Genomic DNA, 15,728 nt, shown 5'->3' with positions numbered 1-15,728 from the left:
GTTACCCGATTTGCGCGACTTGCCCGATCTGGACTGCACATGCGCAGACCTGCACACATGTAAGTTTTAGCAGCATATTGTTTTCCAAAGCAGTGTAGCACCTGCAAAGTGTGTTTGTTTACAGCTGGAGATATCCGTGTAGATATGATGAGGTATCTCATATCAATGCAGGTCCATTTCCGCCACATAAAATGATGAAAAATATATATATGTATAAATAACGATAAATATATGTAGGATGTAGTTTCCTACCCTCCTCCTAAGAGCGGTAATATACGAATGTAACCCTTAAGTGTGATCCTGTATTAAGTTAAGATTAATTTCGAGTTGAATCTGATTGTAGTGTAGCTTTACTAAACGAAGTGCGGTATCATGCAGTTTGTGTTTTTAACGGGAAAATCAACGGACTTCCGAGCCGAGCTGAAAACTACAAATCCCAGTGAGTTGTGCGATGACGTCATCAGCGTACGCATCCAATCAGCGCAGCACAGAGAAGCACTCGAAACACAGGCATTTTAAGCGTAGTTCTACCCGAAGATTTTATTAATAATAATAATAATAATAATAATAATAATAAATATAGCCGCAAGCGACAATTAACGGGGTTCTCGCAGAATAGGCCTGTTTGGAAACAATAGGCCTACATCGCTGATATGGTACCCTTAAAATCATGTCCTTAAGTAGAATCTGAAATTTGAACCCATTTGAATAAAGTATGGAGGAGTTACAGACGTTCAAGTAAAACTTGTGATAAGCCGAAGAGGTTCATCTGCATATGGAGGCCATCTTGAATCAAAATGTCAACATTGTTTCTATAATTACCTAATGTCAGACTCATGTGAATGTTTTGGCACCATGCTCAAGAGAATTGGACAAAAATGCACAGACTTATTGACAAAAGTATGCTTTGCATTTCGTGCTCGAACCCCTAAATATAGCTGCAAGCGGCAATGGCATGGTCCTAACACGAATGGGCCTAATTGGGACCTTTGGCCAGTCTGAGAGGTCAATGAGGCCTTAGGACACATGAACCATTTAGGCCAAACAAGGTAAAAATGAATCTATGATTTTGTTATATCTTCAATTAGCAGCTAACATTTGGAAATGTCTCATGTACTTACGAAGTGCCCCATAGACACCCTGTAAATATTTCTTTATGATTGGGCCTTGTTGGGCCTTTCAAAGAGCTGCTGAAACCTCAGTGGCCAATGGCAGCCATTGTGTATAGTAAATATCAACAACAACATGGAATCAGATTAAGTACATCACTCACTAACTGCATGTCACGTGTCCATGAGGTGTCCATTAAAGCAAGGATCTGCACAATGAGGCCTTAGTGTTGGTGTAAGGAGCATCAGTACAGAGAGACCATAAGCAGTTTTGGACAGTGAGGTTTCACAAGTGCTAATGAACCATTTGTTTTAGTTTAGCAAAGGACATGATATGACTGGTGAGCACCGTTTTTAATTATGATAAATATTTTTGTTCATATGTTATGACTTTTGACCTGTACAGAGAAATAAGTTCTTGAATGTAGATGAAAAAAGCAATATATGGTCTTAGAGTGCCACCTGCTGGTGAAACAATTTACTACTGTCCCATAGAGGAGCTGAGCTGTTACAAATGCACATACAGATTTTTCAATCAGGTACTGCTCTTTGAATATTTCACTCACATGGACATATATGGTATCAGAGGAATCCTAAGGACCTGAACTCTAATTATTGATAATAAAATGTGGAACTTTCATCACTATGTGGCTTACAGGCCCCTCCCAATTACAGAAATCCAGCATGAACACAGAAACTGCACATAACATGTAATTATGCAATTGTAGCTCTCCCTTTTAATGGATTTCTGTCATATTGTACAGGCTCCTTCAGGGTAAGACTCTACATATGTATGTAAATTGTGGTCTTAATTGGGCTTCATTTGTTTGAGATACAGCTGAAAGAATGTAAAAACTCAGCACACTTCGACTAATTGATTTATTGTTTCAACAGTTTGTTCAAATGTTGTACTTTTTTGGATAATTATTTACCTACAGACTCTGCAGATTCCAACAAAGTCAATTGTTTTGGAATAGAGCCAAATTCCACGGACTAGTTCGAAAAAGTTCAATTTTGAACAACTGGTTATTGAGAAAAAACGATGCATTTTTTCACAACACTTGCAATTACAAAGTTGTTAGGCCATCTGCAGAGTATACAATGCTGCAAACTGCGTGTCGATACGCTTAATTTATGCTTAGATATATCACATTTTCTTGATATAGCGCCACCTAATGGCTATCGTTACGTAATTTTTTATGCACTTAGGAAGTGCCCCCAGGAACATACCAGTCAAGTCTCATGATGATTGGACCTTGTTAAGGTAGTCAAACAGCTGCTGAAAACTAATTGGCCGATGACGATCACAATTTTGCCCGAATCGCGTTGTCCTTAATTTTCCACTTATAGCTTTGCCAATAGAAGCAGCATGCCAAAGGATGGTTCAAATTGCCTTGCGGATGCTGAGATATACACTTGTAGCATTTACAGCGCCCCCTATATGAATATTGGCTCCTCCTTTGACTTGGTACCTCAGAATCATGCGAGTAAGTTGAATATGCAATTTGAACACATTTGAGTAAAGTATACAATTGTTATGAATTTTTAAGTAAAACAGACGAAGAGCCGAAGAGGTTCATTTGCATATGGCGGCCATCTTGAATCCGAATTATAACATTTTTTGGATAATTATTAACCTCCAGACTCTTACAAACAATTTGGCACCATGCTCAACAGAATTGGACAAAAATCCACGGACTAGTTCGCAAAAGTAGGTTTTGCAAATTATGCAAAATAGCAAAAAATCTAAGTGGGCGGAGCTTAGTGGTTGTATTGACCTTTTTGATTCGGTAGGACCCAAGGAATCAGGGGGAAAAAAAATTTCGTCTCTACGCCACACGTGGTAGGAGCCCCGTAAGAAAAGGCGTTGTCCTTCGCTGTAGCGCCCCCATGAGGCCAATCATTCTGATTTTTTGCGCCTGAGTAGCGGGAGGGTTTACTACCTACTGACCAAGCCTCAAGTCTGTAGGCCTTACGGTTTGGGCTGTGCGATCGTTTGTAGTGCAGAAAAAGAACCGGAATAATAATAATAATAATAATAATAATAATAATAAAAATAAAAATCCTAACAATTATAATAGGGTTTCAAGCACTTCGTGCTCGAACCCCTAATAATTATTATTATTATAACACTTACAAAAACGTAACAATCTTCTGGCAGTAACTGTGGGAAACGGAAAAGAAAAGCTCACTGCGGTAGCGATCTCGATAGAATTCTTATTTGAAGAGGAGCTAAATAGCCCTCAAAAGCATTTTACAACTAAAAACAAGCATTAAGGTATTCAGCCTCAGTAGCTTTGTGTTTAACTCAGACGAGTGTCTGTTACTGGGAGATAAACGACAGATTAACAGGTTCATTTATAGGTAAACCCCTCCCCTCGCCACATACTGCGCAGTTTGCTTATTGCTCCCTAAACTCCTGAATTTTCTAATCAAACCGTTGGTTTTGTGTTTATATTTGCTTAGGCCTTTTTTTTTTTAGATAAAACATCCACTAATGAGCAGTCCAGTTCCTCCACAAGAGCTAAGGAAAAGGTAACATATTAGTAGCTAATTTTGTTTTTACATATAATATGTGCAAATAAGTTTGAACACATTTATGTGTGTGTACTGTAATTGTAATTCAAACATTTACCTGTCCTTTTGTCATTTTATAATAATCTCTGTAGTATTAAAAATTGTCAATTTATTAAAAAAAAGGCAAACGAGAAAAATGTATTGATCACTCTGTCAAGGAGAAAAAACACTGCAAAAACATTGAGTTCTGTTCTTGGGGATTATCCAAATATATTGTGAGTTTTGGTTTAAATGATTTAAAGGTGGTGAATTAAATGTTATTGACCATGTATCTACCGTATTAATACTTAATTTTTAGATTTTTTTTTAAATAAAATTTGTCATTTTTAACACTGTGCAACAGATAAAATGACAGAAGAACTGGAGAATGTTGGAACTGATACAAAACACTGGTAACTACACTTCTTTGTGCACCTAATACTTTAGCCCGAGATGAATTTAGAAGAGAATCCTGGAGATGTGAGAAAGAGGACTGAGAATGTTGGGCTATAAATGAAAATAACAGAGTGGAGAGAAATAAAATAGTTTTTTCTTTGTGCCCCTCAAAAAGAGATGTGTAATGCCCATGCAAAGACGCCGGTTTACTCTTTCTCCTTCAGACAACACATCAGTAAATACCTGAAAAACAGCTTTCATTTTAGAGTTGGAGTGTAACAGCCTTGCAGTGGCCCGAGTGACACCCGGGGACCAGTTAAACTTGGCACCCGTCCTGAGTTTACTTTGGGAAATGCACTTTTTCCAGTTTATTCATTTATTATTCATTACTTTTAATTCCTTATTGATTTAAGACAAATGGGTTGTTTACATGTTTAAATGATTCAGATACACTGCTTTGACAGCTGTTGCTGTGGGTATTTCTAGTTGCTGCTTGGAGACATTGCCACGTTGCTCATTCTCATGTCCGTTTGTATGTTTATTTCCAAAACTATGTTACAGAGACTTTAGATTGATTTGTATTCTAACTGCAGCTTGTGGAAAAAGAAGAGCATGACTAGGCAACATGAAATGCAAATTAAGACCTTTAAATTTCAGTTCAGAACGGTGTGAATTGTAGAAAAGTCTTTGATTCATATGTTAGGAAAATATGCAGCGGTTGGGAACAGGAGCCACAAACTCATAAAGAAATCTACACTATGTTAAATATACATTTAGCAAAGGGCTTTACTACAGATAATTTTATGAAATGATTGAACAGGACTTTTATGTGTGTTGGGGTGTAATGCAGAAACACTATAAATTAGAAGGTGATTCTTGCCTGCTGTGCCGTGTCGTGTCTCGATTATGGATAGATTTTTCCAAAACTGCAAAGTAATTGTTCAACCAGCAGATGTCAGTAAATGCTTTCTACCTCAGAAAAAAAAAGTTGTTTCTTCCATTGGTATCACACCTCAGATTAATCATGGAGCACAATAATGCTGCACTTAATACAGTTAACACAGTGTGATTGTGAACGTATGTGTTTGTTAGGACGGGGTTAATACAGCCGTCTCCTAGCTTTTTATTATTTCCAATAGACTTGTACAACCCTGGGTGGTTTATCTTGTGGTAAATACATTGCTAAATGATGAAAGATAAATGTTGACGGATGCAGGACACCACTGACACATATGGAGTGGTGTCAGGGCCGTGTGAGTTCACAGCATGGTGCAGAACATTGCTAAACACAGAAGAAGTATGACGAGAAAAATACTAGCAGCAGTTGCCCAATGTTCGAGGTCTGATTGCAATCAACAAGAGGGTGTTTGTGTGCATGCTCTCTTCAGTCATGGGGTATTTTTAGTGTCTAGAATTATCACCAACAACGTATTAATGTAGATCTCGTACATATGAAGAGACATTTCCTGAATGAGAGAGAGAGAGAGAGAGAGGGAAAGAGAGAGACAGGACCACAGCAAATGCTGCAGTAAAATTGCTAGAGTCATTTGCCAAAGACAGTAAGAAACCTCTTGCTGATTGGCTAGTGAGCAGTTCCGTTTCTGAAACTTGATTGGCCTGATGCAATAATTGGTGTTGCTAGCACTTGTGGTGAGGCCCTTAACCTGTTCTACTGTTTATAGAAAGAGGCAGCACTGTGGGAAAGGCTTATTCTATGTTCAGTTGTAGTCTGTGTCACTAAGGAACTGGAGAATCTTTTGACTGCAGCTAATAAAATAAAGTTCAAAGTGGAGCTGTACAGTAAATATATTAATAAAAAATATCTGATACACGTTTATTACTGTTATATGTCTCAACAACTATTTGACTTCAGGCCGTCAGCCCGTTTTGAAGCATCATTAGCAGGTTCATTTTAATCACCCAACATTAGTCTTTTAAGAAGCAAAAGTAGGCCACTGCTCATCGTTTAATGGCAGACGTCATTAGAGACAATGTCTTGGCCAGGAATGGACATTTGGGTGGGACTGGGCAAAAGTGTGTGTGCACAGTTCTTCTTCCAAAGATTCTAAACAAATGTGAACTTTGGGGGTGGGGAGGAGTTGATTTGGGTTCAGTCAGAGCCAGTGCACCGATGGAGCTGGGGGAGTGGAGGGTTTGGTGGTGCGATTTACCCGAAGTCTCCTGTTGCGTGCCTTGTGCTCCCATCACGTCTAGAGCTGCCAACATTCTGAAATCAAATAAAGGAATGCGAGGCCCCGGGGGAGTCTTTCTGAACAGCAGCAAAAGCAGAATCTATGTATTTCATAAATACCGCATTACGGTACAACTGCTGCACTCATTTAAACTGTTCTCTCGTTACAATAAAATCTGAAGTGAAAACACTTTATCGGTCTAAGAAGTTTAAAAGAGCCTCCTCCTCGTTTTATTACCATTTGGATGGAAATAAAGTTTCACAGGACCCCCCTGTAAAAGAGAGAATTATGCCCAGGACCACATTGAGATTTAATCTCATCAGGATAAAGCTTTACTTTCCTCTTTCAAGTCACATTTCCTAATGTCTCTTTCAGGTTCGAGTACATTTTTCAGCAGGAAACACATATAGTGTGTATACTGTGAATGAGGGTCTCACAGGAATCTATAGCTACAGCAGGGGTTTTACAGTCAGTGAGTGATATTGTGAACTGTGTGTGAACACGTCTGGGCCTTGCCCTTGCTTCTGAGTGTTATGTGCTGCATTAGCTAATCCTGCAGGTGAAGTCAACAAACTGAAAGAAGTAGGTGAATGTCTCTCTGTCGGTGTGGAGCGCTGCAGAACAGTCTGCACAGGTTTATCTTTCCTCTCGCTGTCAACATGCTCTGTCTTCCTTCGCTGCCACGTTCGTTCGTGCTGTTCGCTCGTTAGTGTTAATGCCTCTGTGTTCTAAAATTAAGAAAACCGAGTCTGTCTATCTGTGTCTCTCGGCCCCCTCCCTCGTTTTTCTTGGTTATGACTCAGTGTTTTGGACTTCTCTATCTAGTCTCTCCTCCCTCCTTCAGCACAGCTCTCCTATAACGAGACAATGACGTGTCGGCTGAAGGCGTTTGTTGACCTCTCGCCGTGGTCAACAGTCTGGGTGTTGGCCGTTCAAGGCGCTATTTCCAGGCTGCGTCGTGTGATTGGATCATCCAGGGTGCAATTATGTCTAATGCTTGAGCAACTCTGTCTCAGTGTTTTTCTTCCACCTTCATTTTTTCTCTTCCTCATTGGTAGAGTAGGCGTTTTGTTGTGTGGCCTAGTAGCTGGCCTATGGATGCGGTCCTCTTCAGTGAGTATGGACTGGCCTTGTTCCCTTCGTCACTGATTTGATAAAAATGTGGACGTACTGCTCATAGATCTTAAGCGTAAACTTGCCAAGGCCTTTCCCGCAGTAAACACAGGGAACTATGATTTTCCCTGGGGATGAATCAAGTATAAATTAGGTGAGGACATTAATACAAGGAGTGTGTTCTCTAAAAATAACTTTGGTTTGTATAGAAATAGTTATTACTTGCCATTTCTAAGGGTTAGATCTCCTTAGACACTCCCACAGCCTTAGATCCTCCACCACTGGCTGTCTGTCTATTCCCTCTTCTCATCTTCACAGCCTGTGTGACCCTGTTTCTTCAGAGCTGCTCCCTGTCTCTGGAACATTCCCCCAAAAATCCAGCAGACAGAATGATCCTCTTTCAGATATTAGCTTAAAACTCACCACTTTTCCTTCCATTCAGCCTCTCAGTACCATGAATCAAATGAAATCAATAAATGCTTGTTTTATTATTATTATTGTTGTTGTTGTTATTACATTCATTGTCTGTAACCCTTATTCAGTTCAGGGCAGCGGTGTGTTTGATAATACACACACACACACACACACACACAAATGCCTATGCAGAGCCCTTCACTTTTCCAGAGTCAGTCACTTGGCAACAAGCTCCATGATGCTGCGTGGAGTCACACAGATTTTCTTGTTTGTGGACTGTATTCTCTGAAGCTGTGCGTCTTCCAAAGTACACAAGTCCATTTTTTTGCTTTCTTGGTATTGAGAACCAGTTTGGGAGCTGGATTTCTTAGATCTAGGCCCCTACTGATGGCCTGCAGCACTGCCTGGCCCCTTAAATTCTTATTGCCAATGTGCAGTAGTTTCTAAGCTGTCTAATGTCAAGCTCGTAACCAAAGTCCATAGGTTTCATGGCTAGGGCCCACATTTTTCTACCGGCCAAATCTGGTCCTGGACGTGGGTTCTTTTGTACTTCCTGTTCATGCCGGGTTCCAACCAAGCAGAGTAGGTACTAAATGTGAGGTGTATACACTGCAGAGCTCTGACTGGCCAGAGACCTGTCAATCACCATGAAACGCAGACCTCCAGCACAAACTCGCCGCTTGTAAAATCTCTGAAGTTACAGCAGCTTTCATATTAGTTTTTTCCGACTCTCAGCAGCAGCTCGTAACATGAAGAGGGTCAGAAGCCCCTTGGGTCGATGGCTGAGGAAAACCTCCTTTTAACCAAAGATGACATTTCTGCTGAGACAGATTTTTAAATGTATGTTTATCAACTATTTCATTCACAAGTTTACAATAAAAGTAAAGCGCCAATCCAGCATCAAGGATTTTAGCAGAATAATAAATATCACATGCTGAAAGATCACCTTACACCCGGGTGCTCCGGTTTCCTCCCACAGTCCAAAAACACACGTTGGTAGGTGGATTGGTGACTCAAAAGTGTCCGTAGGTGTGAGTGTGTGAGTAAATGTATGTGTGTGTGTTGCCCTGTGAAGGACTGGCGCCCCCTCCAGGGTGTATTCCCGCCTTGCGCCCAATGATTCCAGGTAGGCTCTGGACCCACTGTGACCCTGAACTGGATAAGGGTTACAGATAATGAATGAATGAAAGATCACCAAAGTTTTATTGATTTTCTCTTTCTGTTTTTCAAAGGTAATCAATAAATCCTCCTGATTCAGGGAGGTTTTTATTTTCTTCAAAACCCTGCATGGCCTTGGGTCTGTTGATCCGTCAGTATTTCTCCATCCAAACATCTCGTCTTGCAAATGAAGGTGATCCAGGTTGTCTAGCTGTCCACTGTGTGTAGGTTATTCAGTGTTGCTGCCACTTCTCTCTGAGACTCTTTACTTTCATTTGTTCACTCCTGCACTTCTCTTTGCTGCATTCAAAGTCCAGCAGAAAATTTTTCTCAGAATACTCACACTCACACGTGATTAGACAGATTTTTTCCCTTCTTTCCCAGTTTGTAAAGTAACCTTGGGTATGTGAAAGTCCCTAAATAAGTCTCACTTATTATGTTCTATTGGTTAAGTTTAATCAGTCACAGGTGACACACAGGGCACTTTAAATTGTTCTGGTGAGTGACGAAGAGTATGTGAGGTATTAATATTTCTTCAGATTTTTTAAAGAGGACATATTATGAAATGTGTATCTGGAGCGACTTCCAACTCACAAACAGTGAAACAAGATCGTGCAGTAAGGTTTTTGTGCTGCCTAAAGGTCTGTCGTCTTTCGATCGTCTTATCACATCAGTTACAATTTTCACAAGAGAAAATGCGAGAAAATATAGGCATTATGTTTGAAAAGTGGCAGCAACTCTACAGACCAGAGCCAGAGCTGGATAATGTTCTCTGAAAAGGTTTATTAGTTCTGAAAGAAATATAGAAGTACAGACACCTGTGTAGCGATAGGTTTTAAAGAGTACAGTTGTGAACCAGAAGTAGAGATCTGCCTCCTAAAGGACGTTTATGGTGGAAGGGAAAATTGATAAGTAACACCAGTCTTGTCTCGTCAAAATATTTAAGGTGGATTTGGAGACTAAAGGCTTGTAAATGGAAAGGGAAATGACAGTCACATATTCACTTTTTTGCGTTGGTAGGTGTTTTAGTGAAATGGTGAACACTTTTCTGTGTAAATATGTTGATTATGGCACATTCTTCATAGCGATTACGGCCAAAGTTCTTAAACTTGTCTCTTCTTCGTTCAGTTTTCCTCAAACTGGCACCTGCTCAAGCTCCACGCCTGGGGAGGAATGGGGGGGGAGGAGGTAAATTGATTATAGTTCCGATTTTAAACTCTTGGTGTCAGTGTTACAGATTGCTCCTTTAACACTTCCACTGCCGCTCAGTGAGGATTGTGCAGTCGTGGATTAGTTGAATCGTGTGTTGGGACAAGGCAAAGCCATAAATATGAAAGGTACTGATCAAATCAAGTATTATTTAATTTGAAACATCAGACAAATAATGTAAAATATAAAAAATAAAAATATAAAATAAAAACATCAGTAAAATAATGATGAAAATAAAGCCAGTGCACGGTTTGTCCCCCGTAAATAAAACTGTGATCATGGAACTCAGTGGTAAACATGCCTCAGTCCCTTTTGTTAAAACTGTAATACACAAATTAAATTTGAATATTTACAAAATACCATGAGGTTAGTTAGTAAAAACATATATAAGTTTGAAATGTGCTGAACCCGTCAGACCTATTAATAATGAAGGGTTTACCCTCACTTTGCTTCTGACAGCTTCTACACTTTAGGAAAAGCTCTACAATCGATGTCACAGGAGGATTGATGAGCACAGCTTCACTGATATTGTGTGGTCCTTCATCACATTAGAGAACACAGGACAAAGCTGGGGTGACCTGAGCAGTGATGGCATTGATCTGGGCTCATGTGCAGCTGCTCAGGAGCATCCTACTCCACTGACAGTGCCGTTCTATGGAGATTACAGGCTGTGTGTGCACAAGTGAATACCTATGTCAGCAGTGGGTGTGCCTTTAAGTAGCTGACCTCTCAGATTAGACGCGGTGTCTGGACACTGCCCTGACGTTGTGTGTGTGGTGCTAATGAAGGGTAAATGTTAAAATTCTGTTTGGTTTGGATCTAAACTCTCTAATGCTTCTCTTCTCTCCTGTCCTCTCCTCCCCTCTTCGGTTGCGTCGCTGGGTTAAGAATGTGTCAGGCGCACAGCGTACTGCAGTGTCAGGGGACCTGTAAATAGGGACGGACCGAATCTTCTTCCTGTACATCGCTAGAGGAGAGGGGATTATGGTGCGGTGGATTTGAGGAGCGTCGCCTGGAAGAGGAACAGAGGAGGTAAGTAAATGTTGCAGGGTGAGAGTGCTAGCTGCTAACTCATGCTGCACTGACAGAATGCAGCTGAATACCTAACGCTGGGTGGGAAAGGACTGGGAGGTGTTTTTTTGTTTTGTTTTGTGTTTTTTTTGCAGGCAGGGGACGATTATGCTTTGTCATGTATTTACACTGCAGCTGAGGTGATGTTTATTCAGGACGAGAGAGAACTCACAGAGTTAACATTCCAGTGTTAAAAGCCAGTCTGTGTAGCATAGTCAGTAGAAGAGGTATTCTATCCCAGAGGTATTGTCTGTCTGTCTGTCTGTCTGTCCTGTGGGTCTCTTTGACTGTGTGTCTAGACGCCCCCCATCTCTCCCCCAGCCCCTATAAGTATGCAGGACAATGGTTTTCTCTTTTTTATATCTGCATGCAGAGCTTTAAAACAGGAACCTGAACTGATTAAGTGGAACCACGTAGCACACCTGGCCTCTGCTAAAAAGGAACTGAAATAACCTATAGCATTGCACAACCACACACATACACCCACACACACACACACATATGTATGACAAACACACCCCTCTTCCTGTTTAACTGTGCATCGTTATCTTAAGCCATGCAGGGTCTGTTGTGCACGTTGCTTCCTCTTTCTCACAGGCAGAGGGTAGAGCCTCAGAGAGAGAGAGAGAGAGAGAGAGAGAGAGAGAGAGTGTGTGTGTGTGAGAGAGAGAGAGAGAGAGAGAGAGAGGAAGGGAGAGCAAGCGAGAGAGTGAGTCTGTATCACACTGCATTTGGGACAAGTTCAGGCCTTCGGTGACAGAATTAGCTTTGAGGGTTAGGGTTAGTAGCAGGGTTGGGCTGTGTGCCAGTCGAATGTTTTGACTGTGTGTGTGTGTGTGTGGTGGAGGGCTTGTCATTTGAGGGTAGTGGGGAAGAGACAGTCGTGACTGAATGTGGATGAAATTGTATGCTCAGATGCAAATAAGATAAAAGCTGTTTCCATGGTGATAGAGAGAGAAAGAGAGACCTGTGTCTGGGCTTTGAACACGTTCAAGCACACATATACCTACAAACACACACACACACACTTAATACTGAGAACCCTGCTTTTCATTTTTCAGACTGATCTGAGAACAGCTTTCACACAGAACACACACTCAGACTTGTTTATGGACATAGTGAGGACATGGTGTCATGCATGTTTTGTATACGTAGTGGGGGTGTGGAATGTGTGTGTGTGTATATTATTTTATTTATTTATTCTTAAACCTAACTTGCTCTTTCTGTCTTTCCCTTTATAAATATTGAAATCAAACAAATTCAGATCATCTTTGTCCTGAAAAATAGAACTAACACTGACACCGCTGTATTTCTCTTTTGCTGTTTTAGGTCTAGTTTCCGGTTGCAGTTCACCACACACAGTACACACACCACGGGGCCAATGTCAGGCTCGCTCCCAGAATGCACTGCGGCGAGCAGCATGTGCTGTGTAACCCACGGGTGAGTTTCCGTCTTGCTTTCAGTGGGAGCTCTGCAACAGCACATACAGGTATGAGCTAACTTAGCAGCATATACTCACTCTCTCTGTCTGTCTCTCTCTCTGCCCCTCTCTCTCTCACTCATCGTATTTTGTTTTGACAATATTCTGTTTATTTTCCACTGTAATGGTAGTGTTACCGTGTGCTGGACAGTTTCAGTCGGTTGAAGATTTCTGGGTGTTGAGGTGTTATTAGAGTTAAATTTCCACAGTACGATACAAACATTTCATTTTGAAATGTTCGTTTTTTTTAATTAATATTATTTTTATTATTATCACTATTTTATATCAAAGATGAAATTTTTCTTTTAATGTTAGCTGTATATCATTAATGAGACAGATGCCGTTGTCCTGGCTTCCTTTGTGTCGCTCAGTTTTGCTCGTTGTCTGCGTGCAGGTTGCGTCTAACTTTATATTTAAACAGATTAAACATGTTTTACTGCACTGAGGAGGAGGAGTTGATGTGCGCTGTTTGCAGAGGGTTCAACACTTTATCAAATGTTTCCTTTTCTTTTTTTTTTTATTTCAAAAAATTTTTTTTTGGTTTTGTGGTTTTCTCTTCCTGTGCAGCACAGAGAAATAGAGCAGGGTTTTTTTTTTTTTTGTTTTTTTTTTTGCTGCAAGCAGCAGTGGTGTGGTAAAACAGAGCCAATAATACCTCAGTACATTTTAAGTGTTGGACGTGTTCTGTGCAGAATTCCCCTGTTAACTTCATGCCTTTTTTTCCAACTGAACTCTCCCACAGACGTAAAGAAATGTAAGATTATATTTTCCTAATTATAAGTTGATATTAAATAACTATATATAATGTAATAAAGTAAAGTTTGGATGTTCTTTCTGAAATGTTTTCTATATTTTACTAAAATAACAGAGAACACACTGCTGCACGTTGAAAAGCAATTACCTTTTATTTGGAGTATGCATAATAATGAAAAATTATGAACATATTTAGTGATTAGTGTTGCAATCAAATAAATAGAAAATTGCAGAAAATGTTTAAACTTGAAAACACAGAAACACCTCATTTGAACAAGGGAATTCAAACATGAAATCTGTTAATCAGCAACTCAGCTCAGCCATAACATTAATGCCACTGCCCTAATATTGTGTAGGCCTTGTTCATTCCTCCAGAATATTTCTGATCCATCACCACTCCCATCACCATCAAGACCTCTGACCTCTAAGTCCTGTAAGTTACGCGGTACGGCCTTCGTGGATCAACTTGGCGTTTCAGCATGTCCCACAGATGCTGAGTTTGAGATATGAGGAATTTGGAGTCCAGTTCAACGCCTTGAATTCTTGTCATGTTCCTTAAACAATTGGCAGGGCCTAGTGTAGGTGCCTCTGGCAGCGTAAATGTGCTGTAAGCTGTAATGTGCTGTTTTGACACTTTTCATCTTTCCTAAGCCAGTATTAACCTTTTCAGCAGTTACAGTAGCTCTTCTGTGGGACTGAGCCAGATGGGCCCACAACTCCTGACCATCTTTGGTAGTTACTAACCACTGTATGTCCAACACACAGCAAGACATATGAGTTTAGACACACTCTGACTCCGTCGTCTAAGTGTCACTCTTTGGTCCTTGTCAAAGACACACTTGAGGCTCTCCCTGCTTTTATCGCGTCGACTGGAGAGACTTTCTGTTCACGTGTTGATTCCTATATATTTCACAGCCCTTAACAAGACCCACTGTAAGGAGATAATCAGAGTTATAAAACGGATTGTTCTTATCCTAATGTAAAATACACAGTGCACACACCATATTAATGCGCCACTGTGTTAAAACCAGTCAGTTTTGTTCAGTTCTCCTGAACAATGTGAAATCAGGACAGAAACAGTGCTAAAGACCACTCTATGAAGCCATTCCAATGAATTGAACATCAATGTGCTTCACATTGACCAATGTTTTTTAAAAGCAGTAAGGTATTTGAGATGATGCATAAAAGCAGTTTAATCACAACACTTCCCCGTGATAAAACTGCAGTGGCTTTTTGTTTTAATATTTTCTTCACTGTCAGTGGTTTTAATGTTGTGGCTGATTGGATTAAAGATCTGAAATGTGAACCTGAATTGATAGAAACGGTTTGAAATAAAATAATTGTACATAAAATTAGACTGAAATTTCAGAAGGATTTTTCTGTGGAGATGAAGAGCTTTGTTGGCTGTGTTCCTCACGTGTGACGTACTGCACTGTGTCGTAGTTTGGTGTGAAGGCCTGGTGTGTGGTGTGTTGAGGGTGTTTTGAATAGCACTAGTTAATAACCGTGAGCTGACAGAGTTAATTAAAGATGGCGTAGGTTGGAGAACGGAGGGAGGGGGCGGGAAGTTTTTTTTATTAATCTGTTAGTGACTTTGCCTTTGTGAGACATGTTCACACTTCCCCTTGTTCGCTTCTCTCCACCCTGATGGAACCCTTAAGGTTCTGCTTTTTCACACACATTCAAACAAATGTTGTAACACTTCCTTTGTGACCTGGCATTGCTTCATGTTTTAGAGGAGCGTGTTAAATGGCAGCGTTTGTTTTTTAACCCTACATATCGCTACAGATAACTGTAAGAGCTGTAAAGGCTAATGCTGTGCCCTCATCCTGTGGAAGTGTGTGCAGTTGGTTCAATTCAAATGTAAATTCAAACTCAAGATGATTAAGCTCAAGAAGCTAAAATAGGATATAGCTATCTAGTTACTACTTTACATATTTCAGTGCTCTCAACAAAGCGGTTAAGCATCACCGAGCAGGTGTTAACTGAGTACAGTACAGCAGTGTAACACAGAGAGATGTAAGATTACAATAACAACAAATAAACAGTAATATGCAATGTTCTGTAATCCTCTCGTCAAGTTCAAATGTTCTAATTCTAATATCTGAATTAACGTTACATCTGCTTTGTTCCAGGTTCATTTGTTTTATCCATAAATGTACAAAATGACCATATTTTTAAGCTTTAAAAAAGAACAAACTTTATTTGATTCAACAGAATACAGCTAAAAAATGAAGACTGTGATGGGTTTGTTCTGTTTTTGGGCATAATACTGTG

General features: G+C 40.2%; 1 protein-coding gene across 1 annotated transcript in view; it reads left to right on the top strand.

Moving 5' to 3' along the window:
* The first annotated feature begins 31 nt into the window (after nucleotides 1-31).
* The window catches only part of LOC136677928 (muscleblind-like protein 1), a 93,891-nt gene continuing 78,194 nt past the window's right edge, over nucleotides 32-15,728 (top strand). Inside the window, exons 1-4 of the mRNA XM_066655646.1 lie at nucleotides 32-59; nucleotides 3,576-3,644; nucleotides 11,036-11,179; nucleotides 12,548-12,707. The gene's annotated coding sequence lies outside the window, so the exon portion shown is untranslated. The remainder of the gene's footprint in view (nucleotides 60-3,575; nucleotides 3,645-11,035; nucleotides 11,180-12,547; nucleotides 12,708-15,728) is intronic.

The sequence above is a fragment of the Hoplias malabaricus genome, chromosome Y (genome assembly GCF_029633855.1).
Source record: "Hoplias malabaricus isolate fHopMal1 chromosome Y, fHopMal1.hap1, whole genome shotgun sequence".
NCBI classification, from domain to species: domain Eukaryota; kingdom Metazoa; phylum Chordata; class Actinopteri; order Characiformes; family Erythrinidae; genus Hoplias; species Hoplias malabaricus.
The sequence above is the reverse complement of the archived record's forward strand: the minus strand, read 5'-3'. Positions and strand labels throughout refer to the sequence as shown.